Below are 16,027 nucleotides of genomic sequence, written 5' to 3'. Positions count from 1 at the left end.
AATCAATCTTATCAAGAAATTAACTTTTATCGTATACTTAATCTTACGAATCGCATAATTTTATCTTGCGACTGATCAACATACAGATATCGTATTTTAACCGATAGTCCTCTACATCAACATGCATCCATCGCGAGGTCGTATCTCAGGACGGATCGTCGTACCGCTGTCCGGTTGTGTACCCGCCACCTATCTTTCATTGCACGTACGCGCGGCGCGGGGGGGCCGGTCGCCGCGCGGGGCATACGCGGAGCCATCTTGCTAGCGGTCGTCGAAACGTTCGCGTCTCCGCGACAAATATCACCATTAATTCGCACTAATTAACCTCCCAAACCCGAAAAAACTCAATAAACCAACCCCGAAACTCAACAGTGACAGTGTAGTGACATTATAACTAAACAATTTGAAGCCAGTGTAGTGTAGTGTGTTGTTGTTTTAGCAGTGTGCATTCCCGTCTAGGTGAGTAGTCACCGCTCTTTGTGCGCGACAATTATCATTCTGATCGATTCGGCCGCGCGGGGGTGTGCAGTCGGCCCGTTTTATATCTTTTGTTGTTTTGTAACGCTGCTAAATCAATAATTTTAGTGGCTAGCGGCCATCGCGGTCTTAAATCCTTTGATGTTCAGATCGTTTCGTGTTCGAAGAGTGGCCTGTACTTTTACGATGTCTTGCATTCTTGTACCGCAAGAACATTCGATTTGAATAGCGAATGGGAAGCGTGCGAAAGTTTCCGTGTAGTGTTCAATCGGTTCGTGATAAACAGAAGACAGTCTTCGAGTTAAAGGTAAACTAAATATTTGTTTGTATTACAGTTATTTGCTTGTAAAACGTTGTAATATGTATCGCTTTCTCCGTGTCTATAAATAGAACGCCAGGTGTTAGCATGCACTTACCTATTGTTTGTACTATTGCACTTTTGATTATGTCACTAAACACACAACAATCGAATATTTTATCAAACACACGTATACACTATTGTTTACAAGTCTTTTAATTTACGATTACGAAAACCAACAGTTGATAATTATATTCACGTAAACTTGTTATAATAACGTAATAAATAAGTTATCAACACCACAAACTTCTATATTCAATAATATAAGCATAGTTCGATTTGAATAAATTAACTTTTTCCTAAATTGAATGTTTAGTTTTTTAAAACCAAATCCTTTGACGATTATGCCAGTCATACGAAACAGGTAAGAAATAATGTAAACAAAAGATAACTCGGATTATATATTTATTTGTTCTACTTTAAGATACACTAAAACATTCAAATACCGTTTTAACAATTCTTTTCTAGCCTTGATATTAGAAATGAGGTTTAGAATCGGTGAGTTAATGAAGGCAGGTAAAGTAGGTTCACGCTTACCACACAATAGAATATAGTTACGAATACTGGCCACAAAAGCGTCACTATTCTATTTTTGAATTGTCAAAATACTGGAATGCAAAACATGTTTTAATTTTAAATCGGGAATGATTATTTTACTCATGTGCGCTAACGTATACGTTTTGTTTTGTTTATAGTAATATTATTTATGTATAATCGTGGGGGCGGTAAACTATACATAAACAAGGTCAACAAAATTATCTTTCATTCATACAGCGTCCTACAAAGCATTGTAATTTATTATACCAACACTAGTTATGTATTCGAGATAACGCGTTACATCATCTTAACGATAACGTCAATTCAACGTCCAACAATAACGCATTGTGATGGGCCGATTGAAAAAATATTGGCTGTACGCGTAAATCGTTAAAAAAGTAAGTTCCCACTGAGTGGCGTTGAGCTGTACCTATCATGGCGGACGTAAGCATCAAGTATGAAATAATTGCATTCGTTTCGTTCTCGACCGCGCCTTAGCGGTCTAGTCATGTACTTTAACAAGAGTTGCCTATAGTTATTACACGGACACGTAAAACTGTACGAGTCCGTCAGGCGGCCGGCGGCAACGCGCTATCATCTCGAATTTGTCGTGTTGTTGCAGACGCCGCGGTGTATAATTTTTTTTCTTTTTGACATTGGCTAAGGTGCTTATAATCCGACTGAATAAAAATGCCTCGTGTATGTTATAACCGCGTGGTATTATCCGTCTCACGCGAATTAATACGGTTAAAATGCTGATTCGTGGCTATGGGTTATGGCAGAGATAATTATCGTGTTCAACTTTTTTCGTACATTTGTTTATTGTACTTGAAAAAATGGTATCGGCTTGTGAAACTGGTAGTTGGTGCAAGCGAGTTTTTGCGTGGAATAAACGATTGGCGTTATTATTTATTAAGCAATTTGCATTATGTTTCCATTTTAATTTTAATGGCTTTTACACTACAGATTATTAAAAAGCAGCAACGGCGCACGAAAGAGTTAAGTCTACAAAGCAATTGAAAAATATAAAGGTCATACAATAAGCCTATTGTATTTTTATCTGTACATAATTGTTTTCTACTGCCAATATTTTTTATCTATGGCATAAAATACAATGTCGTCTTAGCACCTGCCTGTAACTGTAACTATATTTTAAAAACAACACTTTCTCTTTAAAACGCCATTAATTAAGAAACCATTAGCAAATTACATTAATTGACATTTAACACTCGAGAATTAAATATAATTGAATGCAGCAAGTATGTAAGGTGTACTGAATAATTGTTATAACTATAACCTTAATGTATTGGAATTATACCTCGTTATTTCAAAATGCTGCATTAAAAAAATAAACATGGCCAAAAGGCACGAATCTAAGGCCCTAATTGGAAGTGATAAAAATATATGCACAATAAAAAATATATAAATAATAAACTTTCGATCTCAATGATTTGACTGGCATAACTTTATTGCGAACTTATGCATATAATAATACGCAATAGTAATACAAAATAACATCTTCTATAATGATAAAATTACAAAATACTGTTTTACATTTTTGTAACATCTCGAATTCATCTAGATCAGAGCTTCTCAAACTTATTGCGTGTATTATTCACTTTAAGAAACATTTGTCTTCGAGCGTACCCCTAAAGACTACAATATAATAATAAAAACAAATATCTCATTGCCTAAAAATATAGCCTAAGTCATTCCCACAATTTAGACGAATCCAACGATACCTCATATGTTAAAATACGTCAAGCCGTTTGGGCTGCAGGACGTGAAAAGAATGAGACATACATACAAACGCTAGAAAAATATCCCCAATAATCAATAATGAATCTTTCAAATGTTTTGTATATCAAGTATCGACATTTGACACGCGTTATAAAATACTAGCTGACCCGGCAAACGTTGTGTTGCCATATAATAAGAAAATGTTAAGAGTGAACAACCCTTATCACTTAGGGGTATGAAAAATAGATAGTAGCCGATTCTCAGACCTACTGAATATGCATATAAAATTTGGTGAAAATCGGAAAAGCCGTTTCGGAGGAATACGGTAACTAACATCGTGACACGACAATCTTATATATAAAATTAACTACTAATATTTTGCCTTTCTAAGGGAGACATTTTCGGCCTAGACATTGTGAAATCTTTGATTGTTCCAATCTTTCGTAAGACAATGGGTAGCTTGATTATTAAAAACGGTCGACAACACAGAATTTTGTGTAATACGTGTCCTGTTGTGTCACACCTATTTCTGTTATAACAGCAGTGTTAAGCGCTGCTGCGTTTTGGTTTGAAGGGTGTGGTAAAAGAGAGTTTCTTATCCGAGGCGTTCTCAGATCCATCAATACAGCATTTTGCGTAATACCTGCCCCACTAAAGAGCGAAGATCAAAGGTCGGTACTGAGTTAAAACTGGAGACATATTTATAGATAGTTTCCGGCGGCTGAAAAGCCTCGAGTGTCGATCGGTTATTGAAGTCCACCGGATATTACGTCAATATGGTGATCGAGTATTTCTGCAACGCTGATGTGTTCCGGTTTGGAAGACTACAGCTAAATATACTCAGAGTGAGATTAAAGGTTGCAAAACAGTCACACCTATTCCTACCTGAGGTCGGCCACAGATGCGCCGCTACTCCTGAGGACTAAGCTGGAACGCTTCGGAATAGTATGTCTCCCTTACCACACCATTTAATTCAGAAATCAGGAGTGCGGAAAACTAGCAGAAATATGTGTTGCGGTGGCTACTCCGGAGTAGAACTACCTATAACAATAATTCTGCTACCTTAAAAGTAAGTAGCGGTAGCCTAACCGCTACCTAAAAAAATAGTTATTTATTTGTAAAATTTTGATGCGAACCACGGACCTCCCGACTGTAAAGCTGAATTTCTAACTACTACACCATCATTGTTCACATCATTAGACACCTATTTGCTTCTTCCATAAGATACCTATAGAAAAATGCTAGACGCATAAACTTGAGTAGTATATACATGACCACAAAAAATGCAAAACGAGCTCTCATTGAAAACCGACGTTGCATCGGCGGCTCCTTTGTATGTCCAAGCGGTAACCACTTACCATCAGGTGTTTATATATACTTCGTTGATAGGTAAAAAGTAAAAAGATAAAATAGATACATCCTACCATAGATTAGTAAAGATTACTCACTCCTAACAAGAGAATGTAACCAGTTTTGACAATTGAAATTGTCAGTCATCATTTTCGTGTTTGAAAAATATTAAAAAAAAAATAGTTTTTAGATAATTTACAAATGAAACGATATTTCTCTGCACATTCTGCGCACGTCGGCATTGTTTCGCATAAATTACACCATGACAGCCATTAAATGGCTGTCACATTGTCAGCCGTTTAAGCCATTTAATGCCTTTCTTAAATTACAAGGCGGTGAGATATCTATACTTTGATAACCACCTTTGATATTTTTTAAGGACTGTTATAGTCCTCAGTATGTTTTCCTTCACCGCTATAGTGATATTTTATATATATATAATCTTATATATACAATTCTCGTGTCACAATGTTGGTTACCGTACTTCTCTGAAACGTATTTACCGATTTTCACCAAATTTTATATAGCATATTCAGTAGGTCTGAGAATCGGCTACTATCTATTTTTTATACTCCTAAGTGATAAGGGTTGTTCACCCTTAACGTTTTTTTATTTATATGGCAACACAACGTTTGCCGGGTCAGCTAGTATATATGTAAGACTATAATCGTAAGAGCATAGATGTAGTATGGCATTGGGCCATAAACTATCATACGTATAATAATAATAAGATGTACCATCTGTGCGTCATTTGAGGCTGCATGGACAGCTGCTATGACGAATAGTGACCGAAGCTCCGATCAGTTGTTTTATACCTATTATATGCTAATTTTATAAACATAAAGGTTATTCTACTTGATGTTGTTGAATTATAACGGTCTTATTTTTTATGTTTGTAGTCGTAAAAAAACTTGCATTCGGCCTGATGGTAAATAGGTTTTAAGTGCAATGTAAATACTAACAAAATGTGGTCCATGTCTGAATCAAATGGAAATAAATAAATAAATGCTGTCTGTCGCTCATTGACATCTGCAATCAACCCTATATGAGATAAGAGACCTATCTGCGGTTTACTGTAGATACGTTGTTAGCCCCGAGGACTGGAACGCCTCGGAAAAGTATGTCTCCTTTACCACACCCTTCAAACCATAACACAGTAGCGCTTAACACTGCTGCTATTAGGTAAAAATAGGTGTGACTAAATGACAGTTCTACCACCTTTGAAATGAAATGAAATGAAATTTGAAATGAAATTTATTTATTGCAAGAATGTAGTACACAAAGATAGTTACAGCAATGGAAGTTCGTACATTCTACCATTACAATGGTGTGCAATCATGTCAAATTGAATAAAAATAGGAAAACATAAAACTTTCCTCATTCTGATTATATTTAGCTGCAGTATCTTCCAAACCGGAACACATCAGCGCTGCAGAAATACTCGATAACCATATTGACGTAATATCCGGTGGACTTCAATAACCGATCGACAATCGAGGCTTTTCAGCCGCCGGAAACTATCTATAAATATGTCTCCAGTTTAAACTCTGTACCGACCTTTGATCTTCGCTCTTTAGTGGGGCAGGTATTACGCAAAAATGCTGATTTGGCGAATATTATTAATAATCAATCTAGCCCTTGGTTCGCTTACCAAGTATAAGCGTTTGACAATTTCTACAAACCACAATTTTGAAGGTGGTAGAACCCTTTGTGGTTCGACTTCGGCGGCACCACCGCCACACCTATTCTGCCTCATAACAGCAGTGTTTACCGCTGCTGTGTTCTTGTTTGAAGGGTGTGGTAAGGGAGACAGACTATTCCGAGGCGTTCCAGCTTAGTCCTCAGGGGTAGCGGCGCATTTGTGGCCGACCTCAGGTAGGAATATCTAATCATATCTGGTGTTGATTACAGATGTCCATGGGCGGCAGTAGCCAATTACCATCAGGTGAACTGCATGCTCGTCTGCTACTCCTATATTATAAAAAAATACATACGCTCAACAGACATTACCCTCCGGAGTCGAGTAAAATAGTTGAAGAATTGCACACTTTTCCATATTCTAAGGTATTTATAAATTATTATTTCGTCGAATAATGCAAACTGGAATAAACCATCGATTGTGAAGTTCCAAGAAGCACTAACCTGATCTGACGCAGGAAGCAATAAGTATCTAATAGGCTTCTTTGTGCTGTTTCTGTGTATTTTCATTTATATAAGTACTAGGTTATGATCATAATGACGCTTATAGGGTCGTGGTGTGTATTGTGAAATATTTCATTGAGACATACATCCAAATATTAGAGAGAGATAGAAAATCAAAATCAAAAATATTTTTTTATTCAAAGCGCATTCTTTACAGAATTTTTTGAACGTTTTTTGAACTACTATTCACCATCACTTCTACTACTTCTACCATCACTTAACTAGTTTTGTTATGGAGAAGAAGCGGCAAAAGAAACTCAATAACGTATGTAATCCTTCTCATTCTGAGAGGAGACCCGTGCCCAGCAGTGGGACAGTAATGGGTTGTTGATAATGATTATGATGATGATTTGATGAGAAGGGCTTTGCCTCGCAACGCGGACCAATTCCAAATAGGTACATCTAAAGAACTTTCCGGTATGTACATTATGTTTCCTAACTATGTTTACAGTCATCGTTTAAGCAAATGATAATTTATTCCTAACACGCACATAACTTTAGAAAATCGGAGGGTTCGAACCTCGGACCCCTTGGTTGAGATGCCTAGTTTCAAACACTAGGATATCAATGTTTACTCCATTATTAAGAGGAAAACTTTGTTTGTTTGTTTGATTGTAATGAATAGGCTCAAAAAACTACTGGACCGATTTTAAACATTCTTTCACCATTCGAAAGCTACATTATCCACGAGTAACATAGGCTATATTTTATATGAAATATATTTGATAAGTAGGTAGTTTGAGGCGGTACAAAGTTTACCGGGTCAGCTAGTAATATAATCATTTTGTTTACTATTTCTGTAAAACACAGCTACTTCTGTTTATTTTTCTGAAACAAACGTGCAATAGTTTTCAAACGAAAATTGTTAATCCTAACTTTCACCAATAGAACCAAAAAACAATCAGATAGCTCAATCTGAACCATTTCTCAGTTTTGGAAATACCACAAATAATGACTCATGAATGAGTGGACTTGACTTATTTCGCGAAGGTAAGCCAAGCTTTGCTGAGTTTTATGGGGCTACCTCCGAGCATTGACCTGTCAACTACATGTTAGTTCTGCTCTTAGATTTTGAAAAGGGCTAAAAACGACAAAAGGGCTACAATAACCCACCAGTTATCATAAGCTACAAGCATACATATATATATACAACATAGTTGACAAGACATCCATACAATCCATAATCCTTGAAACCGCGCGAAATTAAAAGAAATATCTGGTTAAGCGCGTTAAAAGGCTACAGTTCTAGTCTACAGTTCATGTCAAAGAAATACACATCGACGATGGCACCATCGCCACACCTATTTCTGCCTAATAACAACAGTGTTAAGCGCTGCTGTATTCTGTTTTGAAGGGTGTGGTAAAGGAGACTTTTTTGAGGCGTTCCACCTCAGTCCTCAGAGGTAGCGGCGCTTCTGTAGCTGATCTTAGATATAAATTTAATCTTGTGCGAGGTTGATTACAGATGTCCATGGGCGACAGTAGCCACTTACCATCAGGTGGACTGCACGCTCGTCTGCTACTATATTATAAAAAAAAAAAAAACACTCGACAATACAACTCTGTCGCAGTCGGAAATATTAAGCCCAGAAGTGGGACAACAATAGATTAATGACAATCATTAATGACAAAGTTTTCAAACACATGTATCGTTATTTCCCTACACGAAGCTACTGAATCATATAATTGAAGAGTAGAGTTGAAAATACTAGAGGCCTTGTGCCCATTAAGAGGTACTCCGAGGTTAGAGATTACTTCAACTAGAATTAATACATGTGTTTAATCTGTGGTCTATTGTTCGCTTTAATGTTCGCTTTGTCTCCTAGTTTTACTTGCATTGTTAGTGACATGAAGTCTTTGGATTTTTTTATGTTTGAGCCTAACGATGAAGCAGACGTGCTACATGTACCCTTAGTATGAGTTTTTAATTTCATAAAATTTAATCTATTGTTTCTTTCTTATTATGCTCATTCTAACCAGAACTCTGCCGTGCACCATGTCGGCAAACATTCCTTTAACCATAGCCCTAAAAAATAATGTCAATGGCAAAATTATCTTAGTAGGGTCAGCAAGAAAGTCGGCGATGGAACTTAAGGGAATGCTACCATTTCTCCGAGAAGGAATGCTGGGCAAAAACTAATTTCGCAACTTCTCTGAAGGGATACCAAATTTAGACCACCCTACGCCTTTATAGGCCCTAAATATACAGGGCTACGTGCGAAAGTTGATTGCAATTTATTTTGCGATCGCTACATTTTTGGCTTCGATAAATATTTTGTCTTTTCCAAAAGGAAAACGATTGTTACGAATAAGGTAGTGTTGCTGCTAGCTTAATACAATAACGTGTTCTGGTTTGAAGGGTGTAGGTTACTTTTCGGGACATTCTGTTTTAGTTCTCAAGAGTAGTGTGACAACGGATTTTTCATCGATATTATGAGTCCTACTCACGTGAAACATGATATAGTTCACAAATATGACAGACAGATAGACAGAGAAAAAAAAAATATTTGGAAGGTGGATCAAGTGGATTGGTGGGATGGATGGGGAGTCTGTACAATTGTACATTTATGTCTCATTCTTTGTCAAATCCTACAGCCTAAACGGCTTGACAGATTTTAACATATTGAGTGTTGTTCGTTCGTCTAAATGTGAGAGTGACATTATTTTTAAGCTGTAGTTTTTTAGGGTTCCATACCCAAAGGGTAAAAACGGAATCCTTTTACAAGACTTCGCTGTCTGTCCGTTTGTCACAGGGCTCTATCTCGGCAACTGTTAGAATTTTTATTTTAGTGGCCGCTATATATAACAACAGATACTAAAAATTAGAAAAAGTTTAATATAAAAAGGGGTCTCCATACAACAAACAACAATGGCTGCTATAATAACAAATACTAGAAAATAAAAAAGAATGAAAAAGTTGGTGGTACGTAGTAACTATTTATTAATCTGTGGTGTTACGAAACCCTTCGGGAGCAGGTTCGACTTGCACTTGGCCAATTATTTTATTTTTACATTATGTATGCATTATTTTATATCGGCAGTTGTTACACGCTGTTATATGCTACTTCCATCAAAAAAAAACCTTTATACTCTACAATCAACACAATTATATGTATTATGCAATGGATACAAAGACAATCTATTAAAATCCCTTTAGACAATACAGACGTGCCCTACAAAGTCTTCTAACCTTCACACGACCGTTACATTTGTGTTGGCTAGTTTTGGCAACGGCTAAACTTATTTTGTTTCCCTTTGACTATGATTATGTTTTATTCAATCGAAGGAGATAATGACCGGTAGAGAACGCTGGTTATAATGTCGTCACTGGAAAGGCTAAAAGTCCAACACACAAAGTGACCTCTTTGCGTGTTAAACTTACTTACTCCTACTACACAATTATATAAGAAAACTAAATTACTAAACTTACGCCAACTATATACTTACTATACTTGTATTCTTATTAGGAAAGTGGTAACAAATTCTATCAAATCTGATTTAAAATTACATCACAAAGGCAATTCGCATAATTTAAGAAATAAAAGCAAGATTGAATTACCTAAGATTAGAACTAACTATGGAAAGAAAACGATACTATTTGAGGGAGTACAGCTATATAATAATTTACCTAACCATATAAAAAATTGTGAAAACATAAAAATGTCTAAAAATAAACTGAAAATTTTTGTATTAACTAGAAAAAAATATATATTTAATAATGTATCCTAAGTTAACCTACTACAAATTGCTAAAATTTACTGCTCCAGAGGCAGAAGCTTTTTTGTAATCATTATTTCTTTTTGTATCTCATTGTAAATAAAACTCTGTTTTGTATGAGAATAAATTCTTTAAACCTAAACATTACCCTTTAAAGTGACGAATGTTTTGCATACATAGCTAACTAAAGCAATCAATCTGATAGTTAGTCTCTGTTGCTTATAGGTCTCTGTTATCGACCCTAAATCTCTAAAAACTTTTATTTCTTCAAATAACTCATTGGCGTGTAGGTTTACGATATTTTCTGTTAATATGCAATTTACTATAACTAATTTTAATTACCAATTATCCAATACGCAAAGAGCTTTGAAAGATTAGACGTCTTATTAAAGGCTGGGATTTGAACCTTGACTCTTCCATTTGATATCCTGAAATACATGTAAAATTACATAATAATATAGGAATCAAAATATACCAAAATTATCATAAAAAATTGACCAGCCGGAAATCAAACTAGAGGCCGTAGACAAGCCAACATGCAAACCACAGTTAAAACCAATAATTTCAATATTTAACACGATTTTGCTTTTCAGTTCTCAAACTAGTCCGATCTTATCTCGGAATGTAGGAATTTTGTATCGTTCTAACCGAATCAGTCCATAGAAACTAGTTTATGAAATAATTCATTGAACCAACTTAATAACTTTCAAGGTAGACTTAAATTAATGGATACTACTTATCATACTAAAAGAAGTGTAAAAAATCGGGACTTGTAAATATATTTGTCCTGAATGATTTATAACCACCAATACACACTTGGCCAGCGCGGTGGACTACGGCCTAATCTTTCTCATTATGAGAGACCCGTGCGCAGCAGTGGGACAGTAATGGGTTTTATTATATTGAAATAGCAGACGAGCACGCAGTCTACCTGATGGTAAGTGGCGTCTGCCCATGGACATCTGTAATCAACCTCAGATAAGATTAGAGTCCTACCTGAGGTCGGCCACAGATGCGCCGCTACTCAGGATTAAGTTGGAATGCCTCAGAAAAGTATATCTGCCTTACCACATAAGAAAGTTCCACACTAGTTAGTCTCCTCCCATAAAGAGAAGGATTTAGGTCATCATAACCTTTAGAGCTTTGTGGAGAACTCTTAGACATGCTGTTCTTACCCGACTGCCAAGGAAGGGTTATGTTTTTCGCGCGTATCTTGTATGTTTGTCTTTCTTTATTCGATCGGATCTAAGAAACGGCTGGATGAATTTCAACAGTTAAGGTGTCATTATATTTGTCTCAATGAACACATTTAAAGTCAAAGTCAAAGTCAAAGTCAAAGCATATTTATTGTGGACACGTAATATACAGGTGACAAAATGTTACTTTATTCGCTATGTCCTGCCATACGGCGTACAATATAATTTGTCTTATTCTAAAATTAATATATGAAGAAGAGAATAGATTTAAAAGACAGGCTAATTAAGATTATACAGAATTAATAAAGACATAATAAGTTACAAAACAAGTCAATAAGTGTCAAAATAAACCAGACCAATCTCAGTGGGGCACTGCAATTAGACCTCATCGTCCAGAAATTCTTTAATTGAGTAATAACACTTGTTAATTAAAAAATCTTGCACTTGGGTTTTAAATAGCTTTAATAGTTTTAAAAACAGAAGATAGCCGAAACTATCGAGTAGGGTATCAAATAAAAGGAAATTAAACCGTGATTATAAAAACATAAAATATTTGTTTAGTCTTTTTACCATTTCACTAATCTCTTTTCTAAGTTTGGAGTCTCAGGTGGAATATTTGTCTTTGTATGTCCGTACAGAGAATTGTATATAGCCATCAGCGTCAGGTATCCCAGTACTTGTTCCCCATCTGGTGTACCCGCTGCTCAGGACATAACTTCAAGGGCTTCGATAAAAATGCGGTTATACATTGCCTAATTAGTTTTTTGCGTTAATGATGTATCTATCTTCCTTATATGTTTTAAAGTTCACTGTACCCGAACATAATTATAGTTTAAAAACTAAAAACCACGCTAAAATCACACAACCCTGACGATCGTAATGTGGAGAATGGGACAAAACTATTAAGATCGTGTATTGTCATCGGTTCTTGATAAGTGTTCAAAATTTTAAATTAATCCGACCGTTCAAGGTGGGTAAAAATGGAGTTTAAAGATTCCGATACATACGTATTTGACTGGGATGACACCACCGCAACACTGCTTTCTGTTTAGATCGACGAAGCCAAAAGGAGAGTTAATTTTGACAGTATGTTTGTAAGTATGTAAGTTCATTTGTTGCCACATAACTTCTAAACTATTTATAGTAATTCGACATAATTAGAAGCGTCTGAATCGCCCACTAAATGACGTCACATTAAATTCAATATGGCGCCTTTAAGAAGACAAAGTCATAAACTAAAAAAAGAACAGCAGTGTTAAGACCTCTTACCCTTCAAGAACTTGTTTTACAACCCTTAGCATTTTTTATGTAATTTGCGAAATAAGAACATTTGCCAAACATTTGCTTTGTTTGGCCAATCCCTGGTGGGTTTGGAGGTATGTCTAGTAATCTGTTGGAATAGCGTGGTAGGGCGGGTCTGTGCCAGTTTTGGGGAGAGTTTGTGTCCAGCAGGTTGACTGAAGGGTTGCAATCAAGGGTGGATTGGTGATAGGATTTATTGTAGGTTATTTATGTACACAAATTCTTAACAATTTTATTAAAACATAAAATTATAATTTTTTAGTCTTTCTGTTTGTTGCGGCTAATTTCAGAAACGGCTAGTCCAATTTTGATGGGACTTTCACTAACAGTTAGCTGACGTTAATAAAACAATTAGGGTTCCGCGCAATTTATTAAAACATGAAATCTCCTGAGTATTTTAAACGCAGAAGAAACCGCGGGGCACAGCTAGTGCTAAATATAATTATCATGGAGGTGAACTGTTCCTGCCAATACACAAACTTTCTACTGTCAGTCATTGACATAAAAACTGTTACGACTGAACGGTTGCGTTTAAAATAAACGATATATGTTCCCGTATGCATAATGTGACTGATAATACGATAATACGACTGAAGAATGTACAGTATAGTATGTACAGTATATAAAGGTAGAACTGATAAAGATCATTTAGAAATAAAGGTGGTAGAATTCTGTGTTTCGACTCCGGCGGCATCTGGTACACCTATTTCTGTTATAACAGTAGTGTTGAGCCCTGTTAGTTCTGTTTTGAAGAGGTAAGTTAGATATACTTTTCCGAGGTGTTCCATCTTGGTTTTCAGGGGTGGCGGCGCATCTGTGGCGCTCAGGAAGGAATAACTAATCGTATCTGGAGTTGATTACAGATGTCCATGGACGGCAGCCACTTACCATCAGGTGGACTGCATGCTCGTTTGCTATTTCTATTCTATAAAAAAGTTATGAAATAACACTACAAACTATTTTCCACATTGTAATGAAATCAACATATTTGACAGTTCTTTATAAAGTTCTTAGAGGCGTTTTAAGTGTACCAATATTTTTTATTCAATATAGTTTTCTATACATAAACTGTTATTATGGAAACCGTGATCAGCAGTGGGAACGAAATCCAATGAACCATCAATGCAATTGCATCTGCTACCTATATAGTATAAGAAATGTGCTCAGTATATTTTCAAAAAACTTCCTGTACAAGTCATGCTTAAGTTATGATTTAAGCAACAAAAATATGCACTGATGTAAAGTGACCATGCGTTCCGTTTTTGTATAGAGCAGTCCCGTTTTAATACTTCATCTAGGTTTAATACGAGTTATAATACCATAGTATTATTATGCAGTGCCAGATTTAAATACTAATTATAGTAATTTCTCTATTTACACCTATTATTTACTTCTTTTTTGAGAAAAAAACGTAATATAATTTTGTGTGCTATGATCGCAGATGTCAATTCAATCATTCATTCATTTACTCGGTCTTCAGTCCGAATATAAAAAAAGACGTAATGGTAAAAATATTCAATTCTTATATTAAACGAGCTTTTGCCCGCGGCTTCGCTCGCGTTACGAAGTAATATTTTCATCCCCTATTTTATCCCCTTGGGGGTAGAATGGATCAAAATCCTTTCTTAGCGGATGCCTACGTTATAACATCTACCTGCATGCCAAATTTCAGCCCGATCCGTCCAGTGGTTTGAGCTGTGCGTTGATAGATCACTGTGTCAGTCAGTCACCTTTGAGTTATATATATTTAGATTAAATAAAAGCCATTATGTCTAAAAAAGGTATTTTTCTTCAAATTCACATTTTTTTAAAACAGCTGTCCTATTTTAACTACATATCTAAATGGCGACAGCATCCGCCGAAGTAGGTCAGATGCGCCGCGGGCCGCCCCGCCCACTTGTGACGCTCCTTTGTTATCTGCTGCGGCACGGCTTGCATGTTTCATTTCCAAAAACATGTCAACACGTGACCAACTAAAAATAAATCCAGGATTTGTGTTCAAATTCAATATAAGCCAAGCCGTTTGGGCTGTAAGTGTCAAAGTATGAAACATGTATGATGTATGTGACATCGAAAAACATTACCCTCCGCAGTCGGAATCAAAATAAGATAAGATAAAAGGAAAGATTCCAAAAATGGAATGGATATTCAATATATAACATATCAATTTGCGTAAATAATCGTAAAAACTTGATAATAAATAGTCATTTGATAGTGCATATTTTGGCCATATTTTGCTTTTTTAGTGCATATTTGCATGTATATTTCGTCATTTAAATATTAAGGTTATTTTGAAGGTGGTAGAACCCTTTGTGGTTCGACTCCGGCGGCACCACCGCCACACCTATTTTGCCTAATAACAGCAGTGTTAGGCGCTGCTGTGTTCAGTTTTGAAGGGTGTGGTAAGTGAGACATACTTTTCCGAGGCGGTCCAGCTTAGTCCTCAGGGGTAGCGGCGCATCTGTATGTACCGACCTTAGGTAGGAATATCTAATTCTATCTGGGGTTGATTACAGATGTCCATGGGCGGCAGTAGCCACTTACCATCAGGTGGACTGCATGCTCGTCTGCTACTCCTATATTATATAAAAAAATTAAATAGTGCATATAATCCGATGTCTAGTCATAACATAATAATATCTATTAATAATTCTGCCGCAATATTTTCAATTTATTTTGCAATCCCACGGATGAAGCCTACATATCTAACATTATTTGCGAAGTATACAAATTTTAAACTGTAGAAATCAAATTCATCATTTATGAGTCTAATAGCTCTTACTCGCGGCTTGGCTCACGGTGTATTTTATCTATCCCTCGGAAACGGTACTTATTTCGTGATAAAAATACCCAATATTTTTTTCTAGACCCCTGATAACGTGTGTACAAAATTACATGATAATCGGTTATGTCGTTATGACTTCAAATTCACATACGTATTTATAATATTAGTTAGGATGTTGGTATTCCAACCCAGTACCCTTACCATGAGTTTTCAAAACATCCCACAATTTTACTTTACGTTTACTCAATCCATTATTCTGTTCTGTTTGCTTGAGTAGACTGAGTAAACGTAACAATAAGTAAGTGCTCAAGTCTTTATGTCTGCCTCACATGTTCGCAAAAAAGAGAGACAAAACATAAAGCG

At 36.0% G+C, this 16,027-nt stretch overlaps 1 protein-coding gene across 1 annotated transcript in view; it reads left to right on the top strand.

Annotated features, from left to right (window-relative positions):
• The first annotated feature begins 238 nt into the window (after positions 1–238).
• The window catches only part of LOC140748566 (uncharacterized), a 116,925-nt gene continuing 101,136 nt past the window's right edge, over positions 239–16,027 (top strand). Inside the window, exon 1 of the mRNA XM_073081382.1 lies at positions 239–784. The gene's annotated coding sequence lies outside the window, so the exon portion shown is untranslated. The remainder of the gene's footprint in view (positions 785–16,027) is intronic.

This window comes from Epargyreus clarus, unplaced genomic scaffold, assembly GCF_041222505.1.
Source record: "Epargyreus clarus isolate Ecla_fem2 unplaced genomic scaffold, WU_Ecla_fem_2.2 ptg000016l, whole genome shotgun sequence".
NCBI lineage: Eukaryota > Metazoa > Arthropoda > Insecta > Lepidoptera > Hesperiidae > Epargyreus > Epargyreus clarus.
This window is presented reverse-complemented; position numbering and strand designations above follow the sequence as displayed.